The sequence below is a fragment of the Lethenteron reissneri genome, chromosome 65 (genome assembly GCF_015708825.2).
Source record: "Lethenteron reissneri isolate LAM-NWPU_2019-01 chromosome 65, ASM1570882v1, whole genome shotgun sequence".
Classification (NCBI taxonomy): Eukaryota; Metazoa; Chordata; class Hyperoartia; order Petromyzontiformes; family Petromyzontidae; genus Lethenteron; species Lethenteron reissneri.
Window position 1 is genome coordinate 1,719,562 of NC_083843.1, and position 5,723 is coordinate 1,725,284.

Consider the following 5,723-nt stretch of genomic DNA (forward strand, 5'->3'; position numbering starts at 1 on the left):
GTTTTGAACGAATGCTAAGCACCTTATCGGATGTACCGTAACTTACTAGCTGCTGCATATTTACTCTATCAACGAGACAGTAAACGCACGTCTCCCTTGCTGGTTAATGCTTACAAAAATAGGGATTTTTGAACCACGATTATATGAGGTACATGAGTGTAGCACACTCAGATGGAAAACCTCTTCAACATCATGTCAACGTCCGTTTTAAAGTATCATTTCTACCTTGCTGCTAGACGGATAAACACAAATGTATATCTCAGTCTCTCCAACACACATGAGACAAAACAGGCCTTCCAGTTTTACTCTTTCAATCGTTCAGTTTCAGAGTGGCTGGTGTGCTGCCTCATTGAGGTCGTTTATGTAATTTTGGTTAATCACAACTAAGCTGAACTGTCGCTGAAGACATAAACTATCACAATTAAACAATGAATGAGGCAGCAGTAGACCTGCAATTGCTGTGTGATGCAGCAAGGCACCATGGAATCTGGTGTGCAGGAGAGAGTGAACTATAAAGCAGGGGTTCCCAAACTTTACCATGACAAGGCCCCCCATATACCAGTAGATTCCAGCCAAGGCCCCCTGACATGGGCCATGCCACACTCTTTTTTCTGTGCACCTCCTTTCACAACTCGATGGAGTTGGTGCATCCCTAAACCCATCCAAGTACAACAGGAAACATAGTAAGACATATACACTGTAAAGAGGAAAATGATGACACAGTCACAGAAGATCCACCATTAGCCTTCCCTTTTCATATCATGCCCAAACAGCAGGCAGCGCATGGACATAGCGTGCTACCGTAGTCTAGGTCTGTGAGGCAGCGCACCACTGGGATATATACAGTATATAATAAAATAATAACGATTATAGTAGTAATGTTCAGAGATGCAATAGATTATTATAGTGCAGTTCTTAACTAATGGGGATATTGTTTAGCTTATTTTTGGTTTAATTTGGTTTATTTTACTTATTTAATTTATTCAATTATTTTGTTTTGCTATACTTTTCATGCCAACTTGCCATGGCCCCCCTAGCACCCCCTCGCGGCACCCAGGGGTCCCCGTCCCCACTTTGAAAACCACTGCTATAAAGCATATGACTTCAGTTTCTTGAGGGAAAGGGCTTTCTTATGACTTTTGAAGCAGTGAAAATATTCTTAATATTGCATACACTGAAACTTAAATGTATTATCATATACCGTAGTGTACAATAGACAATTAATATTAACACAACAACATTGATATGAGTAAAGAGTAGTTTCAAATACAACGTGTGGCTATAAGGGATTTTCTGACATCTGTTTCATATTCTTTTCTGTTACAGGTATGAAGAATACCAGATGAACAAAAGCATCGTAGATGAACCACAACAGCCTTCAATCTCACAATTCCTAGACACTCGTGTAGGGCGTTACAGCATGAGCCACCCACAGCAGAAGGCCATCTCCAATGCGATACTGTCTGACTTGATTATTGATTGCAATTTTCCTCTATCTATTGTGGAAAATAAGAGCTTTCGTCACTTTCTGGCTGTGCTGGACAGCAAGTATACCCCAGTCTGTCGCCGAACGCTGACCACAAAAACAGAGAGCCTTGCTGAGGAGAGACGTTCAAAGTTAAAAACTCAATTGAGCAACACTGACCATGTTTCAGTCACTGTGGACATTTGGTCTGATCGAAAGATGAGGGGATTCCTTGGTGTCACTGTGCACTGGATGGAGAGAGATGCAGAGAGGGTACAGCTAAAGACAAATCTCTTGGCCTGCAACCGCTTCAAAGGCTCTCACACAGCGGAGCGCATCTGTGACCAATTTGAGGCAATATGTGATGAATACAACATCAAAGCTAAATTGGACTATATCATTAGTGACAATGCTGCTAACATGCGCAAGGCATTTACGGTCTGCTTCCCCAGCGAACAGGAGGAATATGATGATGCTGGAGATAATCTTGATGATCCTGAGCTATGGCATGACTTAACCCTAGAAGACCAGCAAACCGTCGATGCTGCTATGGCAAAGAAACAGCGCCTGCAGTGTTTTGCACACACATTGCAGCTGGTGGTGGGAGACGGTTTGAAAGAAACAAAAGCGGCATGTCCTTCTCTCTCCAAGTTATCAAAACTTAGCTCCCTGCTCCACACAAGCACAACGTTTAAAGACATATTCGATGGTGAATTTGGGGAGCACAGAGGCATCCCTGCTGCAGTGAGCACGAGGTGGAATTCTACACTGCGGCAGGTGAAAGCAGTCCTTCATTGTGATCAGCAAAAGCTCTGCGCAGTTCTTGAGAAGGCCGGGCATAAAGAACTCATTCACACTACAAGAGTGGAATCTGCTGAAGGAGTTGGTGGACATCTTGAAACCGTTCGGAGAAGCAACTGATTTGACACAGGGGGAGAAAGTCATTACAATCAGTGCAGTTGTTCCATCCATCTTGTCCCTCAATCACCATCTTGAGAAGCTGAAGCCTCAAGTTCGTTTCCTGAGCGGCCTGGTCAGAGGTCTGCAGGCATCCCTGGAAAAAAGATTTCTTGGGATCTTCATTAATGTGAAAATGGCCCAGTCTCAAGAAGGGATCACTGCCCCCTTTTCAGACACAGTCTACCTGAAAGCAGCTGCTTTGGATCCAGCCTTTTGTCTGCTGTGGATTGAGCCCCATGTGCTGGTCAACCGTGACATCAAGGCAGAGGTGGCACAACGAGTTAAAGGTAAATCTTATTGACTTGCAATGCAACTTAAATGCAACGTAGAATAATTTGATCTTAATCTGATCTAGGATCTAATGTGATATTAATCTGACTTTAACAATAATAACAATTTTCAGTCTTGCACAGTATCATCAACATCAGTAATGGTAATAAGAGCTCTTTTGTTTCTGCTGTTGTGACACGTTTTCTTAGAATTGATCCTGAAAGATGCTGCAGAGACGGAGCAACCTGTGCCTGTGCCGGTGCCTGCTGAAGAAGAACTAGAGGACATGGAAGGAGAAGGGCTGTTTGCTGCATACCATAAGAGGCAGAAAATGGATGTTGGGACCCCACCAGCAGTACAGCTAAGTCACTACATTGACATGGCAGAAGGACAGAATGCCCTTTTGTTCTGGGCACTGAACAGTAAGACTCTTCCTTCACTCTTTCAAGTAGCCATCCGAGTCTTGGCAGTGCCTGCTTCTAGTGCTCCAGTGGAGCGAGTTTTCAGCCATGGTGGCATCATTCTGCGTCCCCATCATGCACAAATGACTGACAGACTTTTGGCCAATTTGATCTTTTGCAAATGCAATGCAGTGTAGGGGCCTCCCTCCACCTGTCCACAGCACGCATGCGCACACACACTCACTCTCTGCTCATCACCTGTCCACACAGCTCTCTCTCTCTCATACACACCAGTCTCTATGGAGGCATTCCAATTATATTATCAGGTTGGTCCAGTTTTTCAGAAGTGATAATTTTGAGGAGTGAGGATTTTATTGATGACATGTTTAAAAAAGTTTAGGCTAAAAGAACCCATGTCTATTTGAAAGTTAAACTGTTTTGCAATATGAGGTCAATGCAATACAGGACTGAAGCTGCTGTGCATTGTTCTAGTGCAATATGCTGTTGAAATAAGAGCATTTTTTGTGAAAATTAAATTTTCTGTTTTTTACTGTGTTTGATTAATGTCATTGTATAAAAAGAGGTTTAAATAAATACAAATCTTACAGACATACATGATTTGTATAAATTTTATTTCTGTGGTAAGAGGACTTGAAATGACTCGAAACTAAAATGGTAAGACTTCGGACTCGACTTGAGACTTGCAGACTTCAACTTCTGACTCGGCTTGGGACTTGCCCCATCTTTGACTCGACTTGACTCGGGACTCGAGAGCAAAGACTTGAGACTTACTTGTGACTTGCATAACAATGACTTTGTCCCACCTCTGGACTGTTCACTCTGGACGCGTGGCGGTGTTCACTCTGGACGCGTGGCGGTGTTCACTCTGGACGCGTGGCGGTGTTCACTCTGGACGCGTGGCGGTGTTCACTCTGGACGCGTGGCGGTGTTCACTCTGGACGCGTGGCGGTGTTCACTCTAGACGCGTGGCGGTGTTCTCTCAAGACACCTGGCGGTGTTCGCTCTGGATGCTTGGCGGTGTTCACTCTGGACGCTTGGCGGTGTTCACTCTGGACGCGTGGCGGTGTTCACTCTGGACGCGTGGCGGTGTTCACTCTAGACGCGTGGCAGTGTTCACTCGAGACGCGTGGCGGTGTTCACTCTAGACGCGTGGAGGTGTTCACTCTAGACGCGTGGCGGTGTTAACTCTAGACGCGTGGCGGTGTTCACTCTAGACGCGTGGCGGTGTTTACTCTAGACGCGTGGCAGTGTTCACTCTAGACGCGTGGCGGTGTTCACTCTAGATGCTTGGTGGTGTTAACTCTGGACACGTGGCAGTGTTCACTCTAGACGCGTGGTGGTGTTCACTCTAGACGCGTGGCAGTGTTCACTCTAGACGCGTGGTGGTGTTCACTCTAGACGCGTGTTGGTGTTCACTCTAGACGCGTGGGGTGTTCACTCTAGACGCGTGACGGTGTTCACTCTAGACGCGTGGTGGTGTTCACTCTAGACGCGTGGTGGTGTTCACTCTAGACGCGTGGTGGTGTTCATTTTAGACGCGTGGCGGTGTTTACTCTAGACACGTGGCGGTGTTCACTCTAGATGCGTGGCGGTGTTCACTCTAGACGCGTGGCGGTGTTCACTCTAGATGCTTGGTGGTGTTCACTCTGGACACGTGGCTGTGTTCACTCTAGACGCGTGGTGGTGTTCACTCTAGACGCGTGGCAGTGTTCACTCTAGACGCGTGGTGGTGTTCACTCTAGACGCGTGTTGGTGTTCACTCTAGACGCGTGGGGTGTTCACTCTAGACGCGTGGCGGTGTTCACTCTAGACGCGTGGTGGTGTTCACTCTAGACGCGTGGTGGTGTTCATTTTAGACGCGTGGCGGTGTTTACTCTAGACACGTGGCGGTGTTCACTCTAGACGCGTGGCGGTGTTCACTCTAGACGCGTGGCGGTGTTCACTCTAGATGCTTGGTGGTGTTCACTCTGGACATGTGGCTGTGTTCACTCTAGACGCATGGTGGTGTTCATTCTAGACACGTATTCACTCTAGACGCGTGGTGGTGTTCACTCTAGATGCTTGGCGGTATTCACTCAAGACTCGGGGCGGTGTTCACTCTCGACGTGTGGCGGTGTTCACTCTAGACGCGTGGCGGTGTTCACTCTGGACGCGTGGTGGTGTTCACTCTGGACGCGTGGTGGTGTTCACTCTGGACGCATGGCGGTGTTCATTCTAGACGCATAGTGGTGTTCACTCTCGACGCGTGGCGGTGTTCACTCTAGACGCGTGGCGGTGTTCAATCTAGACGCGTGGCGGTGTTCACTCTAGACGCGTGGCGGTGTTCACTCTAGACGCGTGGCGGTGTTCACTCAAGACGCGTGGCGGTATTCACTCAAGACGCGTGGCGGTGTTCATTCTGGACGCGTGGCGGTGTTTACTCTGGACGCATGGCGGTGTTTACTCTGTACGCGTGGTGGTGTTTACTCTGGACGCGTGGCGGTGTTCCCTCTAGATGCTTAGCGGTGTTCACTCTAGACGCGTGGGGTGTTCACTCTAGACGCGTAGCGGTGTTCACTCTAGACGCGTGGTGGTGTTCACTCTGGACACGTGGCAGTGTTCACTCT

General features: G+C 47.5%; 1 long non-coding RNA gene across 1 annotated transcript; it reads left to right on the forward strand.

Moving 5' to 3' along the window:
• Positions 1–2,635: 2,635 nt before the first annotated feature.
• On the forward strand, positions 2,636–3,707 carry LOC133359647 (uncharacterized). The gene is made up of 2 exons (XR_009757182.1): positions 2,636–2,712; positions 2,905–3,707. It is a non-coding gene; the product is annotated as an uncharacterized LOC133359647 (long non-coding RNA).
• The last annotated feature ends 2,016 nt before the right edge of the window (positions 3,708–5,723 follow it).